The 20,964-nt window shown below is 38.9% G+C and overlaps 1 long non-coding RNA gene across 1 annotated transcript; it reads left to right on the top strand.

The window, feature by feature from the left end:
* The first annotated feature begins 264 nt into the window (after positions 1 to 264).
* Positions 265 to 20,081, top strand: LOC120529464. Its single transcript, XR_005633752.1, has 2 exons — positions 265 to 1,387; positions 19,579 to 20,081. It is a non-coding gene; the product is annotated as an uncharacterized LOC120529464 (long non-coding RNA).
* Positions 20,082 to 20,964: the final 883 nt, after the last annotated feature.

Genomic DNA, 20,964 nt, shown 5'->3' with positions numbered 1-20,964 from the left:
AAGTATTTCTGCTCTGGTACACAAAACATGTTATGGTGATGCAGAATGAAAACCCTTACAAGCCATATGATTAAATCTCAAGTTTCACTAACAGTAGGAGCTGACTGTAGTTAAGAAACTTGTTAGAGCGAAAATGGTCACCCTCATGTAACTGAGTTTGAGACTTCTGAATTAGCTGGTCATCTGTTGGCTTAGCTAAATAACTTCTTATTTGTACCTGTTATTCAAAAAGAAAACACAAGCAAATTAATATTTATAGCAAAGATGTTGTATATATTTTTCTTATATAGAGTTGATTATGTGGAGTGTTCTTTTCTGTGTGCTTGCTTAGTTTACATTAAAATATAGAAGTTTGACCCAAAAAGGTTGCTTGTTGTTAGCACTGGAGTCTTCTAACATAAATAAACTACGTAAAATTCTTGGATCATTGCAATTTATGACACAAGAGAAAAAAAATCTCGGGAATAATAGTTATTTCTCTATGTTTATATGTAATGGGTGCAGTGTTGTTTTCTCCAGTGAAGCAGAGTGGGATGGTAAACCCAGGAGGCCTTGTCCCATGGCAAATTCAAGAGTTGGTTAATCAATTTTCATTAAACCATTTATTTTTACTAGGGAGTTAATCTTATGCACACTGTGACATAGGGTAGGTTGAAGGAGAAGCAGCAAGGGCCAGGTCTATTTCTCAATGCATCTTACAAAGCTTTTTTTTTATCCAGATTTTGTATGTGACTTCCTGCACATTTTAAAAAGACAAAATGTATGAATGCGGATCCCATGTAAAAGTCCTTTACCAGCAACACCATCTTATAGGAAGGCTGTTTTTTCATAACATTTTAACAATAAAGCATGCTTCAATACAATACCACAATTAAGACAAAGTAATAATTATAAAAACTACATTAACGTATATACAGTACTTTTCCTAATAGGGATTAGGAAAGATGACACAGTAAAGGATAAGTGGTTACAAAAGGATTGTTTTATGTGTGAATATTTATAGTGTGGTACTAAAATACATGGCTTTTATGCATCAAGTGTATATTTTCTTTATCCTCATTAATTGTCCTTTAATTTGTTTATGTATTGTATCAGAGCAGGTATAGAGAAATATTTTTTTTCATATAGTGATTTTGCCAGTTGGATACATGACCAAGCTGTCAACCAAATTATCACCAGTCAAAAAAATGTTTTATTTTTAGTTTTTTAAATTGTGCATCTACCTTTAACTTGCCTTGACCAAATTCTTATTTTTATTGATCAGTGTTTTGGAAAGTAAAAAAAGAAGCAAGAAAGGAAAAAAGCACAAAAAGGAGAAGAGAAAGAAAAAGAAGCACCAAAGTAAACAGTTTTCTTCCTCTGATTCCGAGTCGGACAACATAAATAGGTATGATGTCCTGTGTTTCTGTTTTTAACTCTCCAGAAGATGAGTGTTATAGATTTACCTAGTATTGTTAAATATTTTACCAATATGTGATGATTTTCTGGATAAACAATGTTTCACATGCATGCAGGGTAAAATAATCTGCACTCCATTTGACATCTATCTATTTTGCAGAACTCCTTACTTAATTGCCTTCAGTTTTTCTTGGGGTGAATAGATTGCTGTCATAAGTCCACTGTGCTAAAAAAAAGTATATATGTTCTTATGTATAATGTCACAGTTTTTCGGTGTAAAATGGAGTAGAAATATATACAGTGGAACCTCGGTTTATGAGCATAATTCGTTCCGGAAACGTGCTCGCAATCTAAAGCACTCGTATATCAAAGCGAATTTCCCCATAAGAAATAATGGAAACTCGGATGATTCGTTCCACAACCCAAAACTATTCATAAAAAAATGATTAATACAAAATATAAAGTAAAAATACATAAAACAAATTAACCTGCACTTTACCTTTAAAAAGAATCATGGCTGGTGTGAGTGAGTTTCTAAACTCATGTGGGATTCCACCCAACGGGACGACACGCAGAAGAGTGTCCCAAAGCAATCGCAGTCTCCCAGCGCTGTAGCAGTTCGTCGTATAAGCGCATCCAAAAAGATCGCGGACATGCTATAAGCATGGGTGATACAAGGAACATTATAAAGATCCCGCTACAATAAATAACAGCGCTGTTGCTGTTTCAAGCTGAATAAGGCTGGTGTTGTTAAAGTACTGAGACTCAGCTTCGTGTTTTGGGGCGCAAGATGGGGACTCGCACTTAACAGCACACACACACAGTCACAATGCTGTATTAAACGGTATACGCTCATACGGATGTTGGCTATATGAGTGAGACACACAGACTCAGACGGAGAATAGGAGACGATTGCCAGAGAGAGAGAGAGACACGCTGTGCGAGAGAGAGACGCTGTGCGCGAGCAAGAGAGATAAGGAGAGAGAGAGAAGAACCATCAGCACAGTTGTGATCACATGACGCTCAGCAGACAAAGTGTATCTATACTACTCGTATTGCAAGACATCACTCGTTTATCAAGTCAAAATTTATTAAAATAATTTGTGTAATAAAGTGGAATGACACTGGGAATAAGTGTTGAACACATTTAATGAAATTTAATACTTAGTAGAAAACCCTTTGTTGGTAATGACCGCTTTAAGACACCTCCTATATGGAGAAACTAGTCTTATGCATTGCTCCGGTGTGATTTTGGCCCATTCTTCCCTAACCACACAAACTGTCTTCAGATCTTGAAGATTCCAGGGGCCTCTTCTATAAACTCTTATCTTCAGTTCTTTCCATGGATTTTTAATTGGATTCAAGTCGGGTGACTGACTGGGCTATTCTAGCAGTTTTATTTTCTTTCTCTGAAACCAATTGAGAGTTTCTTTGGCTATGTGTTTGGGATCATTGTCTTACTGAAATGTCCACCCTCATTTCATTTTCAGCATCCTGGTAGATAGCAACAGATTCTTATCAAGAATGTCCCAGTACATTTCTACATTCATCATTCCTTCATTCATATGAAATCTGCCAGTACCATAAGCTAAAAAACAGCCCCACACCATGATGTTCCCACCTCCAAACTTCACTGTTGGTATGGTGTTTTTGGGGTGATGTGCAGTGCCATTTCTCCTCCAAACATGGTGTGTGCAATGACATCCAAATAGTTCAATTTTGGTCTCATCTGACCTGACAATGTTCGCCCAGTATTAAGCAGTGGGCGGATGTTTTCCCTCTTGGATATCTGAGTGTGCTGATTGCTGGTACGCATACATTAACTGGCAGTACTTCTTGTCTCTTAAAAGAGAAGTGCTAGTATGGCCAACTTAAAGCACTGGTCAGCAGTGACTTTTCTCATGTTGCCCGTGAAAGGCTTAACAAGTCAGTTCACTAGTTCCATGGTCTTCACCTGCCTTTTGCTGTGTGAATGGGTACCAACATTACTGCATGGTGCAATTATGAAAATGTATGCCTAGTGACTGATATAGAGCATATGAGATGCAGAGTCAATATCAGTTGCTTTTTCACAGACACAGAAGACCTGATAGTGTATGCCAAAACAAGAATATTCTGGTTTTCTTTGTGCATGCAATTGTGTATATGCAATTTCATACAAGCATTTAAATGTAGCTGTACTCAGATTGTGTTTTGTTTTTTTTTTCTACTGAAAGGTGTCTCATTTATAGACAAACACCATTTTACATCTGTCCTTACAAAGAAAGCCCACCATTTACTCTCTCATTTGTATTCATGATCAGGTCTGCTGCAACTGTTAAAACGGTGGGAGTGAGCCACCGATGCATTCTTCACACATTTCTCAGTCACTCCATCCAGTATATTCCACAATGCATGTTCCCCCTTTCCAGATGTTAAAATTTATGGTGGTTGTGTACTTTGTATTTGCAATGCCATTTCAAGTGAGTTTATAGTATTTTTTTACCTAACTGAAATAGCTGGAGCATCGACAGTTTTCAGATTTGTTCATTTCACTGAGTTTCACAAAGGAAAAAAGAAGAGTCAAGTAAGGACAGGAACATAACATATACACTGATGAAATAATTAAAGGTTCAGTTATTTAACCTGTTGGCCATGTCGCTTCTATTAAACAAGTTTAATATTGCAACACTTACAAATGGTAGGGTAGTCGCACTCTTTTCAAGTAAAAAAATTAGCAGTGTCATGGTGTTTGCAGAGTTTCCACTCACTCCTGTGACATACAGTATATTTTTCCCAAATTTGACAGATTTCATACATTGTGTTTTACTTCATTGAAACACTTAATTTAAATTATTGAAACTGAATATTTTGCTTCCAAATTGTACAACATAATGGCAATAGTGACTAAATACGTTTCAACTCGGGTTTAAGTGTGGTGGTCAACTCTATCTGACAGGAGGGGTTAGCACATAATGCACTTTTTTTAATCCTTTTATTACAATGGTGGTTAGTAGTATAAGAAGCTTGTAAGACCATCTTTCACAAGAAATTTAACTCTTTGTCTCTGCTCTGACCAGAGTGAAAGCATAGTTTCTTTTTAATAATTTAGTGGTATTTAATATAAGGAAAATGAGCCTGGACTTGGCCAGACTCCAAGACTAGGCTGTTTCTAATGAGTTTGCACACAGTTTGTGTGAGGAACTTGCAGATTTGGGTGCAGCTGCCAATCTTAATGTGATGTGGGAGACCTTCTGTGACAAAACCCTGGAGGTTGCTGAGGGTTGTGTTGGTGTTACCAGTGTTCCTAGAAGGAGTCGTTTCATCTATCGCAGGGCACCCTGGATATCATTGAAAGGAGTCACAGCGCACAGCTCAATGGCAACTCTGGTCTGTACTTGGAACTGAGAAGGACAGCTGCGAGGGCTCTAAGGGCAGATAAAGAGGCTTTTTTTAGAGGAACCTGTGAGCAAGTGACACACCATCTGTGGTCTAGCGCCTTATGTCCTGCTTACAGAGGAATCAAAGCATTACTCACATCTGAATCTGATCCTCGGAGAGTTGCTGTCAAGGTGGCTGATGGAATGGGCCTTGCGGATGACACTGCAGTTGTGATCGCTGGGTTAGCTACTTTGAGCAGTTGTTCAAAGCTGATCCTCCAGCTAGGACGTGGGATATCTCTGGATCCATGGTTTTTGAGGCTGATCCCCCAATTAGCTGTGAACCACCCAATCTCACTGAGATTGCACAGGTGGTGAACGAGCTGAGGGGAGGAAAGGCTGCAGAGATCTGTAGTATCAGGGTGAACTTCTCCAGGCTGGTGGTAAGGCTGTCATACTGGCATTGCAACATTGCAAACAATCTTTGCTTCCATTTGGGAAACTGGTATTATCCCAACTGAGTGGAAAACAGGACCTGTCCCTATCTGGAAAGGGAAATAATATATAATATTTATATAGCGCCTTTCCAATGCTCAAGGCACTTCACACAGTTTAAGAAAGAACGGCAGGGTATACAGTATATAGCATTGCACTAAACCAAATAAATAAATAAAGAAGAGTAAGATAGTAATTCAGAGAAAAGCCAACATAATTGATGGTTTGGCACACACACACACACACACAGGTTACATGAGTATCTTGAAATAGAGGTAAACTCTAAGGTAAATCTAAAAGCCTTCCTGAACAGATTAGTTTTGAGTTGTTTTTTAAAAGAATTCATGGAGTCAGCTGATCTAATTAATTTCGGTAGGTCATTCCAGAGTCTGGGCACTATACAGCTGGCCCTGTCACCCATGGAGTGTAAATTAGTGTGGGGTACAACAAGATTGCCAGAATCAGATGATCTTAGCGAGTGGACAGGCACATAGTGATGGAGTAGGTCACTGATGTAGTTTGGCGCAAGGTCGTTTAAAGCTTTGTAGGTTATTAGTAGAATTTTGTATTCAGTTCTGTAAGACACAGGGAGCCAGTGAAGATGGATCAGGATGGGTGTTATGTGCTCACTGCTGCTGGTCCGTGTAAGGACTCTTGCAGCCGAGTTTTGAATAAGCTGGAGCTGTGATATAAGATTAGCAGTGGCACCTGCCAGTAGGGAATTACAGTAATCGATGCGGGATGTGATAAAAGCATGGACAAGTTTCTCAGCGTTAGAAAAGGAGAGGAAGGAGCAAACACGTGATATGTTACAAAGGTGAAAGTAAGAAAGTTTCTTAATGTGATTTATGTAGGCAGAATAAGAAAGGGAGAAATCAAAAATGACACCAAGATTCTATGCAGCAGCAGGTCTGATGAGTTCTCTGCCAAGATTGTCTGGGAAGGGGCTCATTTTATTAAGTTGCACTTTAGTCCCAATTTGCAGGAGTTCGGTTTTGTTGCAATTTAATTTTAAAGAGTCCTGCTCCATCCAGGTTTTAGTTTCACTGAGGCAATTTATGAGCTGAGAAACCTCTGATAAAGTTCCACTTTTAATATTGAAATAGAGTTGAGTATCATCTGCATAAAAATGATAATCAAGTCCAAAGATATGAATAATATAGCCAAAGAGAAGCATATCTATACAGGACAGAGCCCTGTGGAATCCCTTATATGACTGGCGCTGTACTGGACCTGCTGTTGCCAAGACTAAGAAACTCTAGCCTATTGGTCAGATAGAACTTGAACCACTGAAGGGCAGTGTCAGAGATACCCAGCATGTTCTCCATTCTGGACAGTAGAATGTCATGTCTGACAGTATCAAATGTTGCACTGAGTTCTAATAGAATTAATATGCTGGTTTGTCCAGAGTCTGCTGCCATAAGCAAATCATTGGTTACCCGTAGCAGAGCTGTGCTCTGAAACCAAACTGAAAGGGTTCCATCAAATTATTAGAAGTTAAGTAGTTGGTGAGTTGGGAAACTACAACACGCTCAAGAACTTTTGACAGAAAAGGTAAGTGGGAAATAGGCCGAAAATTGGCCACTTTCTATTGTCAGCATCAAGACCAGACTTTTTTAACATTGGGGTTAAAGAAGTGGTTGTAAAAGCGGCACAAAGCTAGTGTCAAGGGATGAGTTTATTATTGTTGTAATAGTTGGGATTATGGCATGAAGACAGGATTTAAGAAGTGTGGTGGGGATGGGGGGTCCAGTACATAAGTAGTCGGCCTCATCTTACAAAGCAGGTCATTAACAAATGCAGATGTGACTGGTGAAAACTTAGAGAAGTAGCTGGATGGAGTGGGAAAACAGGGAAAGATATAAACAGATGATGTATTTATGCAGTTGAATTATTTAGATCGTTCATTTTGTTGCAGAAAGAGTGGAGGAATTTCTCACAGACTTCAGTAGACGATGTAGTTGGGTCAGATGTAGGTTGGAGTAATTTATTAACTACAGAGAATAAAAACCTTTGGGTGTCATGGCCACTTTCTATTATTGTGCCATAATGGATGTTCTTTGCTGCAGTTAGTGCTTTTCTGTAAGCTCATTGGTAGTCGGAGAAAGCCTGGATGTGCAGGGAAAGGCCAGACTTACGTGACATTCTCTCAAGGCGTCGGCCAACTGTTTTCATAGATCGCAATTCTGAATTATACCATGGAGCTGAACGCTTAAAGGAAACCTCCTTTTGTTTTAAAGGAGCTCTTTTATGTAATGCTGAATGAAGGGCTGTGTTAACAAGGGTCAACAAGACTATCTAGTGTTGATGGAATAGGTGAAGACAGTAAAAGATCAGAAATGGATCCAGCTAAAACAGAGGCACAGATATTTTTAAGGTTTAAGAAATTTGTCATTTACAGGTAAGAGAAGGGAGAGGTAATGAGACCGTGAAAAGTACTGCTTTATAATCAGAGACACTTCTATTTGCAGGGCCATAAGTAGGACAGCGTATTCCTGAGCAAATGCTGCCAGTGATCTTTTCATTCTCAGCCCAGTGGTGGCGGCAACCTGACCTGCGATGTACATATTTTTCGGGCACCTCAAAATACCGGTGTCTGTTAGGATATTCCAGTCAGACCATTTGCACTGGACAAACTGTTTAATAAGAAGGAGTTTGTCACTAGAGTATTTTAGAATACTCTGGAAAATCCTTGGGTATCGTTGGTTTGACTTTGTGTCGGTTGCTCATGGAGTCCCGAATGAGGCTGCATTGTGAGGGAGCGTCAGTTACGGCACTACAGCCATGTGGCGCGTTTCCCCGAGGGTGATCCAGCTTGTAAGATCCTCATTGTTGGGGACCTGAGTAGCCAATGCCAGTACCAGTGCATGCTCCCCTGGACCAGGCCAAGGGGGTCGCCCATGTAACATCTGGCTGCGGCAAATAGAGGGTCATTTCCGGAGGGTGGCAATAGGCCGCGTGTCTGCCTGGGGGGGTTGCATACCGGGATTCCAAGTTGTTTTGTTGTGTAGTGGGTGCAGCAATGCACTGTACCAGTACATGCTCCCCAGCTTGACTTGACTTGACTTGAATATAAGATTATAGTTGTTTTGTAGACAAAAAAGGTACATAGTTCTTCAGGACACTTAGATCTTCACCCAAATGCTCTGATGGGACCAGGAACATTTTTCTGTCTTTTAATAAAAATAAAGCTGCCTCATTTCATGTTGTGATTTTTTTTTTCTTTTTTAAATGCCCACATGAACACAGTGTTAGATAGATACTTTATTAATCCCAAGGGGAAATTCACATAATCCAGCAGCAGTATACTGATACAAAAAACAATATTAAATTAAATAGTAATAAAAATGCATGTAAAGCAGACAATAACTTTGAGTAATGTTAGCATTTACTCCCCCGGATGGAATTGAAGAGTCGCATAGTGTGGGGGAGGAATGATCTCCTCAGTCTGTCAGTAAAAGATATTCTTACCCTTAAAGAATCACTGACGCCGATCTTAGCAGAGCTCTGTCGTTTGCTTAAACTACCTGCTGCGACCCATCTCAAAGAACTCTGCAAACATAGCACGACCCTTTCCCTTTAACTACAATTGTGAATCATTAGTCTGGGCAACCCAGAATCAGACAACAAGTGATCCAAAGTTCAAAAACCTTTGATTTATAGTGTTTTTTTTTGGTCTTAATGCTGACGTTTTAGATTCTCAAATCAGCAGTAAACCCTAAAGAAATATTGTTCTGATTCTTACTTCAATATTTATTGGCAGGGAGATAATAAAACCATTTCAAATCATTATTAAATTAAGTACAGAAACTAGGTAAATTTTGAATTTGCACATTAGAACTGTATTTAACATATGACCATAAGGTTGTGTTTGACCTCTTGACCTCTTACAGTTTTAATCATCGCTGATGTTTTCACTTTATGTGTGTGTTAGTATTAAAATATAAACAGGAAAGAGTGCCGAGCTGGAAATTGTTTCATTGTTCAGTTTTGATGGAGTAAAAGTGACAAGTTTGTGTTAGAAGGAAAGAAAGTTAAGTCTCACATAGCGATAATAATAGGAGCTTCATAAATAGCTATTGTTTATTGTTTTTAGTGTTACTGTTCACCAGTAAATCTTCAAAGTTAAGAGTCTGTGAAGTTCTGTATTTCACATCTGATAAAGGACATTTACAATATTACTTAATTTATAAGTAGACTTGGTACTTACTTGGTACTTAGTACCTTGGTACTAAGTAGGATACTTAGCCTAAAACGGCTGTTACTTTTGTAAAGCACATATTTACATAAGGTGCGCTTTTATCCCCTCACATGGCAAGATATTACTGTATTAGAGTCAATGAGAGAGAAGCCCTAACTGCTGCTAAGAACATCTAACATAAATACATCATCTGTTTATATCTCTCCCTGTTTTCCCACTCCATCCAGCTCCTTCTCTAAGTTCTCACCAGTCACATCTGCATTTGTTAATAACCTGCTTTATAAGATGAGACCGACTACTTGTGTACTGGACCCCATCCCCAGCACACTACTTAAATCCTGCCTTCATGCCATAATCCTGACTATTACAACAATAATAAACTCATCCCTTGACACTGGCTGTGTGCCGCTAACTTTTAAAATCGCTTCTGTAACCCCAATGTTAAAAAGTCTGGTCTTGATGCTGACAATCTTAACAATTTCCGGCCTATTTCCCACTTACCTTTCCTTTCAAAAGCTCTTGAGCGTGTTGTAGCTTCCCAGCTCACCAAGTACTTAATGTCTAATAATTTGATGGAACCCTTTCAGTCTGGCTTCAGGGTGCAGCACAGCTGTGAAACTGCTCTGCTACGGGTAACCAATGATCTGCTTATGGCAGCAGACTCTGGACAAACCAGCATATTAATTCTATTAGACCTCAGTGCAGCATTTGACACTGTCAGACATGATATTCTACTGTCTAGAATGGAGAACATGCTGGGTATCTCTGGCACTGCCCTCCAGTGGTTCAAGTCCTATCTGACTGATAGGCAAGAGTTTTAGACTTGGCAACAGCAAATCCAGCTCAGCGCCAGTCACACAAGGAGTTCCTCAGGGCTCTGTTCTCGGCCCTCTTCTCTTCTGTATTTATATGCTTCCCCTTGGCCATATTATTCGTAGCTATGGACTGGGCTATCATTTTTATGCAGATGATACTCAACTCTACTTCAATGTTAAAGTGGAACTACATCAGAGCTTTCTCGGCTCAAAACCTGCCTTAGTGAAATTAAAACCTGGATGGAGCAGAACTCTTTAAAATTAAACTGTAACAAAACTGAACTCCTGCAAATTGGGACTAAAATGCAACTTAATAAAATGAGCTCCTTCCCAGTGATCTCACCAGACCTGCCTCTACTGCAAAGAATCTTGGTGTCATTTTTGATTCCTCCCTTTCTTACTCCACCCACATAAATCACATTAAGAAACTTTCTTACTTTCACCTCCGTAACATATCCCATGTTCGTTCCTTTCTCTCCTTTTCTAATGCTGAGAAACTTGTCCATGCTTTTATCACATCCCGCATAAATTATTGTAACTCGCTGTTGGCAGGTGCCCCTTCTAATCTTATACCGCAACTCCAGCTTATTCAAAACTCAGCTGCAAGAGTCCTTACTTGAACCAGCAGCAGCGAGCACATCACACCCATCCTGCTCCGTTTTCACTGGCTCCCTGTGTCTTACAGAATCAAATATAAAATCCTACTAATAACCTACAAAGCCTTAAATAACCTTGCACCAAACTACATCAGTGACCTTCTCCATCACTATGTGCCTGCCCGCTCACTAAGGTCCTCTGATTCTGGCAATCTTGTTGTGCCCCACACTAATCTACACTCCATGGGTGACAGGGCCTTCAGCTGTATAGCGCACAGACTCTGGAATAACCTACCGAAATTAATCAGGTCAGCTGACTCCATGATTTCTTTTAAAAAACAACTTAAAACTCATCTGTTCAGGAAGACTTTTAGCTCTACTTGACTTCATTCACCTTCTCTCAGTTTACCTCTCTGTCAAGATGCTCATGTAACCTGTATGTGTGTGCTAGACCATCAATTCTGTTGTCTGTTAACACCCATCCTGCTTCATCTTCACTGGCTCCCTGTGTCTTACAGAACTGAATACAAAATTCTACTAATAACCTACAAAGCTTTAAACGACCTTGCGCCAAACTACATCAGTGACCTACTCCATCACTATGTGCCTGTCCACTCACTAAGATCCTCTGATTCTGGCAATCTTGTTGTACCCCATACTAATCTACACTCCATGGGTGACAGGGCCAGCTGTATAGTGCCCAGACTCTGGAATGACCTACCGAAATTAATTAGATCAGCTGACTCCATGAATTCTTTTAAAAAACAACTCAAAACTCATCTGTTTAGGAAGGCTTTTAGATTTACCTTACTTTATTACCTTTCAAGATACTCATGTAACCTGTGTGTGTGTGTCAAACCATAAATTATGTTGGCTTTTCTCTGAATTACTGTCTTAATCTTCTTTATTTATTTATTTGCTTTGTACTATGCTATATACTGTATACCCTGCCATTCTTTCTAATATTCTGTAAGTGCCTTGAGTATTGGAAAGGCGCTATATAAATAAAATGTATTATTATTTATTATTAATGAATGCTGCCCTAAACCTGTTACAGAATTGACAGATGTTTTATCAAAGTTTTTGAAACAGTTTCTTTGTTAGTACCCGTGCTAAAGCTTATTAAAGATGACATTCTTGTTTCCAAAGAGGGGGAGACCGAATTAACCCAAGACATTAAAGCTGGTGTGCTCAACAAACTTAATGCAGGGAATGGTGTGCATTGCCACCTTTTTGGATCCGTGCAATCGCGGCAAACCACAACTTCTAGAGACTCGGGGTAAAATACAGCAGGAGTTGAATGCTCTGTCACTACAGACAGTGACAATCAGAACTGAATTTGAAGACAAACGTGAACCAGTGTCACCACAGAAAAAACAGAAATCTTTTGGCAGTCTGCTGTGGAAAAGTAAAGGAACCTGTTTCATCATGGGCAATACTAACAGAGGAAAGTATCACAGCTGAAATAAAAAAAAAAATTTGCAGAAGAATCTGTAATATGTGACAAAGAGGACCACCTTATTTGTTGACGAAACGGTTAAAAATTATTCCCCATGATGGCCAAATAAGCACAAAAGTGTGCATTTGTGCAGCTAGTGTCTTCGGTACAGCAGGGAAAATTTTTACTCCTCTGTGTTCCCTTTTGAAACCATAGTAAGTCAATGTGCTTGTTTTCTTGGCTAAGAATGCATAGTCTCATGAATGATTCATTATAAATGTTTGTCTGACAAGTTGTTATTTAATTAAGCTATCTCATCTAACTTTTAAAGCTACAGTGTGAAGGCTAGACTTGTCAAACCTGTTTTAAGTTTCTAATTTGGCAGTAGTATTACTGTCTTCTATTTATTTACATTTTTATTATACTTTAAAATGTAAAGCTTTGATTAATATTTTCTGGTGAGATGTCTATGATATGTCCATGTTTATACTGTTAACGTATGACCAACCATGCATACAGCCAACTCCAGTGCATAAATGCCACCATGTGGCAAAATTATAAAATGCAGTTAATTTGAATGTGACACTTTTTTCAAGTATAATATTGTGTTTCAAATATTTTAAAAAGATTTATTGTCGATTTTGAAAACCGAGTATCACCCCACCCTAGTCCCTACATTCCTGCTAAGTCTGTGAGATCCACCTACCAAATCTTGCTGAAAACACAAATGGCCAGATTAAAAATGAAAGGTGACCAAGAATTTTCCATCCTGGCTCTGAAATTATGGAACAAGCTACCTTTAAATATTAGGATGGCTCTGTCATTATTGATTTTTAAGTCTCGTCTCAAAACTTTTAATTCACCTTGAGAGTTGATTGTTCGGTTTTAATTTTTGTATGTTTCTGTCATTATTTTTTGTATTTATTGGTTATTGCCCTTGTACAACACTTTGGCCTCAACTCTTTTGTTTTAAAGTGCTTTATAAATAAATTATTGATTTGTTTGATTAATTGATATACAAACCGGATTCCAAAAAAGTTGGGACACTAAACAAATTGTGAAAAAAAACTGAATGCAATGATGTGGAGATGGCAAATGTCAATATTTTATTTGTAATAGAACGTAGATGACAGATCAAACGTTTAATCCGAGTAAATGTATCATTTTAAAGGAAAAATATGTTGATTCAAAATTTCACGGTGTCAACAAATCCCAAAAAAGTTGGGACAAGTAGCAATAAGAGGCTGGAAAAAAGTAAATTTGAGCATAACGAAGAGCTGGAAGACCAATAAACACTAATTAGGTCAATTGGCAACATGATTGGGTATAAAAAGAGCTTCTCAGAGTGGCAGTGTCTCTCAGAAGCCAAGATGGGTAGAGGATCACCAATTCCCACAATGTTGCGCAGAAAGATAGTGGAGCAATATCAGAAAGGTGTTACCCAGCGAAAAATTCCAAAGACTTTGCATCTATCATCATCAACTGTGCATAACATCATCCGAAGATTCAAAGAATCTGGAACAATCTCTGTGCGTAAGGGTCAAGGCCGTAAAACCATAATGGATGCCCGTGATCTCCGGGCCCTTAAAACGACACTGCACCACAAACAGGAATGCTACTGTAAAGGAAATCACAGAATGGGCTCAGGAATACTTCCAGAAACCATTGTCAGTGAACACAATCCACCGTGCCATCCGCGTTGCCAGCTGAAACTCTACAGTGCAAAGAAGAAGCCATTTCTAAGCAAGATCCACAAGCTCAGGCGTTGTCACTGGGCCAGGGATCATTTAAAATGGAGTGTGGCAAAATGAAAGACTGTTCTGTGGTGAGACAAGTCACGATTCAAAGTTCTTTTTGGAAATCTGGGACGCCATGTCATCCGGACCAAAGAGGACAAGGACAACCCAAGTTGTTATCAACGCTCAGTTCAGAAGCCTGCATCTCTGATGGTATGGGGTTGCATGAGTGCGTGTGGCATGGGCAGCTTGCATGTCTGGAAAGGCACCATCAATGCAGAAAAATATATTCAGGTTCTAGAACAACATATGCTCCCATCCAGACGTCCTCTCTTTCAGGGAAGACCCTGCATTTTTCAACAAGATAATGCCAGACCACATTCTGCATCAATCACAACATCACGGCTGCGTAGGAGAAGGATCCGGGTACTGAAATGGCCAGTCTGCAGTCCAGATCTTTCACCAATAGAGAACATTTGGCGCATCATACACTGTGTGCACAATTATTAGGCAAGTTGTATTTTTGAGGATTCATTTTAATATGGAACAAACACAGTGCTATCAGTCAATCCAAAATGTTAATAAACCTGAAACCTGAATGTTTCACAACGGAAATGTGAGTGTGAACATCATCAGGGGAATACATATGTGCACAATTATTAGGCAACTATTAGTGTGCAGATTTATTATGCAACTAAAGGAAAAATGAACATTTTCCCATCTCACTTGTTTATTTTCATCTGTTATAGTGAGAATAATAAACAAACACCTCAAAATTTACAAATAAACATCTCTGACATTTCAAAAAAAATAAATCAATCAATCAATGACCAATATAGCCACCCTTCTTTCCAATAACAGTCATAAGCCTTTCCATTCATGTAGTCTGTCAGTTTCTTGATCTGTTGACGATCAGCTTTTTGTGGAGCAGTGACTACAGCCTCCCAGACACTCTTCAGAGAGGTGTATTGTTTTCTCCCCCGTAAATCTAGCGTTTAAGAAGTGCCCACAAGTTCTCGATAGGGTTTAGGTCAGATGAGGAAGGGGGGCCATGTCATTATTCCTTCATCTTTAAGGCCTTTACTGGCTGGCCACGCAGTGGAGAACTTCGATGCAAGTGATGGAGCATTGGCCTGCATAAAAATCATGGTCTTTTCCTGTATCACTGTTTGAAGAAAGTGTCTTGAAAAACTGGCAGTAGGTTTGGGAGTTGATTTTGAGTTCATCTTCAATGCAAAAGGTCCAACTAGCTCATCTTTAAAAATACCAGCTCATACCAGTACCCCACCTCCACGTTGGAGTGGAGCTCTGTGCCATTACTGATCCACAGGTCCATCCATCTGGTCCATCAAGAGTCACTCTCATCTCATCGGTCCATAAAACCTTTGAAAAAAAATCTGTCTTCAGATATTTCTTGGCCCAGTTTTGACGTTTCAACTTATGTTTCTTGTTCAGTGGTGGTTGGGTTTCAGCCCTCCTTACCTTGGCCATGTCTTTGAGCACTGAACACCTTGTACTTCTGGGCACTCCAGGTAGGTTGCAGCTCTGGAATATGAAAGTACTGGAGGATAATGGGTTCCTGGTAGCTTCACGTTTGATTCTTCTCAAATCTTTGGCAGCTAATTTGCATCTTTTGTTCTCAACACGTTTCTTGCGACCCTGTTGACTATTTGCAACAAAATGTTTGATGGTTCTGTGATCACACACCAATATCTTAGCAATTCCAAAAGTGCTGCATCCCTCTGAAAGACTTTTTACAATTTTTGACTTTTCAGAGTCAGTTAAATCTCTTTTTTGGCCCGTTTTGCCCGAGGAAAACTAGCTGCCTAATAATTCTGCACACCTTGATATAGGGTGTTGATCTCCTTAGGCCACACCCTCCCTCATTACACAAATACACATCACCTGACGTGCTTAAATCCAATAAGCATTCAAGTTAATACAGCTTGGAGTTGGAATATACGCATAAAAATGATATGGTCAAAATACTCACTTGCCTAATAATTGTGCACACAGTGTAAAGAGGAAGGTGCGACAAAGAAGGCCCAAAACGATTGAACAGTTAGAGGCCTGTATTAGACAAGAATGGGAGAGCATTCCTATTTCTAAACTTGAGGAACTGGTCTCCTCGGTCCCCAGACGTCTGTTGAGTGTTGTAAGAAGAAGGGGAGATGCCACACAGTGGTGAAAATGGCCTTGTCCCAACCTTTTTGGGATTTGTTGACACCATGAAATTCTGAATCAACCTATTTTTCCCTTAAAATGATACATTTTCTCAGTTTAAACTTTTGTTCCGTAATTTATGTTCTATTCTGAATAAAATATTAGAAGTTGGCACCTCCACGTCATTGCATTCAGTTTTTATTCACGATTTGTATAGTGTCCCAACTTTTTTGGAATCCGGTTTGTATGTATATGTGTTTGTATATTTACTGTTGAATTTAGAAAAGATATGATATGAATTGAGGTTAATGAAAATATGACAAAAAGCCTCATTAAAAACATAAAATAGACACATTTTTAGAGTTATTTTGAGAACATAATTTGACATAAGTTTGAAAAATCAATACATTTGGATAGCATCCTTTATCATTTTGAACTTATAATTATCCATTTCTGCCAAGTGCTGACAAGCTTCTTGAACCTATCTTTTGGAATCTTGGCCGATTCTTCATGTGTAAAAGTCTCCAGCTCATTTATGTTTGATGGCTTCCATTCTGCAACTGCCTTCTTTAAAGCCCTCAATGGGGTTTAAATCTGGGAACTGAGAAGAGCACTCCATGACATTCCAGGATCTGGTTCTCAACAAAGCTTTGGTTAACTTGGAGATGTGCTTGGGATCATGGTCTTGCTGGAAAGTCCAGTCATCACCAGACTTCAATATCTGAACAGAAGGCATCATGTTCCTCTTTAAAACGGCCAGGTATTTCTGGAGATCCATGATGCCAGTTAAACCGTCAAGATTGCCGGTCCCTGCAACAGAAAAACATCCCAACATCATCAATGATCCACCCCCTTGCTTGACTGTTGGGATGATATTCTTTTGTTAATGAGCCTGGCCTGGCCAGACATACTATTGGCCCATGTGTGAAGATAGTTCCAGTTTAATTGTATTAGTCCATGGAACTCTGCAGGCCTATCCAAATTTCTCCTGGCATATTCTAGTCGCACTTTAATGTTCTTTGTGGTCAAGAGTGGAGTACATCTTGGAGTCTGTGACCCAGTTTTCATCAGATTAGCTTTTATGTTTTGCAGTAACACAGGGGGTTTTCTTAGTTTTCATGACTAGGTTTTTAAGAACTCTTGATGAAATTGTTGGCTTTCTTTCTCAGCCAGGCAGGTTTGCAATGTGTCATGATTTTTAAGTTTCCTTTTTATGCCCCCAGTGGTGTCTTTTGGAAAGTTCAATTTTTAGGAGATCATCTTATACCCAGGGCCCTTTAGGTGCAATAAAATAATTTCCTCTCTCAGCTTTTGTGAAACCTCCTTAGTCTTAACCATGATTGCAATTCACCTTCAACTCCTCGTTTGGGCTTTATATATCGGCATAAATCAGCATAAATGAGTACACCCCACTACATTTGTCAGAAAACCTTTAGTTTCCTTTCATTATCAACATTTTCTATGAGATACTGTACTACAAAATACTCCCACAAATGTGGGCCATTGATTGCAAACAAGATTTGTTAATTTGCACACACAAAAAAGTGATTTTCCTAACCAATTCATTCAAGCCCATGTTGAAAATGAGTACACCCCAATCATAGTCTTAGGAGAAAAGCCACACTTAAGACTACAAAATTATAATTAACAGGCATTCAACCACAGGTGAGTCTAATGATTCATTTAAGAGGTGTCCAGCAGACAGGTGACTATAAAAGGGCATTACTTAACAAAGAAAAGCCCTTTCCATTCCATGCTTTCAGCAATGGCTCCACATGGAAGAGAAATGTCAAAAAATCTGAGAAAAGAAATCATTACTTTACACAAAAAAGGTGAGGGCTACAAGAAGATCAGCAAAGCTTTACATATCAGTCAAAATACTGTAGCAAAAGTGATCCAGAAATTTAAGAAAGATGGAAGTGCAACCATCTTACAGAGACATCCAGGCCATCCACAGAAGTTAACATCTCGACAGGAGCGTCTTCTGATGAGAAGGGTTGAAGAAAATCGGCATGCAAGTTCACTGCTGTTAGCTAAAGCAGTAGAAAGCCAAACTGGAGTAACCGTTTCCCGTGACACCATATGGCACACACTGCAGAGGAATGGCATGCATGGGTATCGTCCACGAAGGAAGCCTCTCCTAAAGCCCATGCACAAAAAAACGCCTAGAATTTGCTAGGGCCCATGCTGAAAAAAGATGAAGACTACTGGGACTCTATACTCTGGAGTGATGAGACAAAGATCACTGTTTTTGGAACTAATGGTTTCAAAACTGTATATGGCGTCGTAAAGGTGAGGATTTCAAAGAAAAATGCATGGTGCCTACAGTAAAACATGGTGGTGGCAGGGTCCTTATGTGGGGCTGTATGAGTGCTGCTGGTGTTGGAGAGCTGCATTTCATTGATGGTATCATGAACTCAACAATGTACTGCTCAGTACTGAAGGAGAAAATGCTGCCATCACTCCGTGCACTTTTCCAATATGACAATGATCCAAAACACACATCTAAAGCTACTGTTGCATTTCTGAAGAAGAACAGGGGTGAAGGTGGTTGAATGGCCAAGTATGTCTCCTGATCTGAACCCAATTGAACACCTGTGGGGAATTCTGAAGCGACAAGTTGAGCATCACGCTCCATCCAGCATCCAGGCTCTAAAAGAGGTTATTCTTGAAGAATGGAAAAAGATAGATGTTGCAGTATGTCGCCAACTTGTTCATTCCATGCCTAGAAGACTTGGTGCTGTCCTTAAAAATCACGGTGGTCATACAAAATACTAGATGTAGTAGTTTTTGTTACAGGGTGTATTCATTTTTGCTTCAACCAATTTGAGTAAAACTGAAGATTTTGTGATCTAAGTTATATTATTTACCTTAATTTCATGTTATGGAGTTAAACAAGTGTTCAATAAAACTCAGCCTTGTGAAAATTTTGGAAATTGTTCTTTTGTTCATTGAGCTACTGATTAAATTTGTACTTTTTAAGGGGGTGTACTCATTTTTGCTGAGCACTGTATGCATCACATTTGAAGCTATTTAATAATTATTGAATTCCCAAAGGCTTAATTAAGTTTTAGGTCCACTTTAGGCCATAAAAACTAGCAGAAAGTTTTTAAAACCACAGTGTTATATAGGGATTGAATAATTGTAACATGGCTATATTAATACAATATCCTGTTTCTTAACAAATACTACAGCATACATTTTATTTGTTGATTTTGGTAATTTTTCATAAATGATTTTGGAAGTTAACAAGTTTGAGATTGGCACCATTTGCCACCTATAGGAATGCATTTTACTAACATGTCAAGCTGACCTGTCCTTTTCTTATTTTCTGAGACTTTCTCATTCTGCTCTCTTTGTTTGTTGAAACTCCTTAGGAAGAAAAGGACCCTTCATCCATCATATTCGCTGCAATTTGGTGCTGTGCCGGGTGGTAGACATTCATCAGCAGAGACTGAACAGCGGTCCTCTGGCAGTAGGCAGCAGCGCCATGACACAGATTCATCTGGGTCTTCACCAGATGGGTCAAATGTGGCTTACTACCTTCACAACAGCAGGGAAGCAATAAATTCTCCTCATGCTCGTGGGATGAAACGACACTAGCAAATCTAACTCTTGTGCACAATTGTACTATTAACATAGAAAGTAGTGTCAGTTGAAGAATTTCTGGTACTAGGTGTCTAGTGGATTCTGAAATGTTAAACTCAGTCTCCTTCATTGACCTAAAAGTATTGTATTTATGATGGTTAAATTGATGGATAAGTTGGATGTGTTTTGAAAAGTGGTGCAGTATTTTTAAAAATGTTTTATGGAATTGTTTTTCCATTTTGTTTGTTTTCAAATACAATATGGTTGCCAAGTAATTTGTGCATTCACTTAATTTTTTGTGTAATATTTTTTCTGTCTCATTAATACAGAAAACATTTCTATTGAAAGAATACTGTAATTATAATTATTACAATCATGATAAATGTAAAATATTCTTACACAAAACACATCCTTTCAGTTTACCACACTAATCCAGTTGCTCTCACTAGGTCAACTTAGAATTGCCAGTTAACCTAATACACAAGTATTTAGATTGGGGTGAACACAAATAAAAGCCTGTGTCCTGGTATAGATCGTGCCTCTTATGCAAGATAATATTAAGAAAAGGATATATCCATTATAAATGGAAAATATGTTGTGGACGATACACAATTTGTTGTGTTTTTTTGTTTTCTGGAAGGAATATTATTCATGGCAAACTGGTTTCATCTCTTATCTAGTGTGGAAGTCTTAACAGTATTATACTTTGCCTTCTGTTGTCATTGCAGGAACATAGTTTCAGCTAGAATACTCAAACACAGCTCTCATAAAGATATATATAATGCCCCTGCCACACTACATGGCTACTTCCATCAACTTCATTTACATTATCTTAGCAAGTCAGTGGCAGTCACTGCACTCCTGTGAGCACCAGTTCTGCAATATGACATTCCTAGTGACGTGCCCCAACACAAATGAATTTGTTTTTTTCTTTATGTTGTAGAGACGGGGCTCCTGTGTGTTCAAGAGCTGAAAATCATTGAGCACTCACCTGCCACTATAGTTCATATTAAATTACATGTCTCCCACTCAGAGAACCTCATTTGTCCACTGTATCATGTTTATTATGCCATGGAAAAAGGAGAGAGCAGTTAACTTTTCCATACGTGCTAGCTCCACTGTTGGAATAAGTTCTTTTTTAATTACAGCATATTACATAACCTGAAACTATACAG

This window comes from Polypterus senegalus, chromosome 5 (genome assembly GCF_016835505.1).
Source record: "Polypterus senegalus isolate Bchr_013 chromosome 5, ASM1683550v1, whole genome shotgun sequence".
Taxonomy (NCBI): domain Eukaryota; kingdom Metazoa; phylum Chordata; class Cladistia; order Polypteriformes; family Polypteridae; genus Polypterus; species Polypterus senegalus.
Note: the sequence above shows the minus strand (reverse complement) of the source record. Positions and strands in the feature narration are given on the sequence as shown.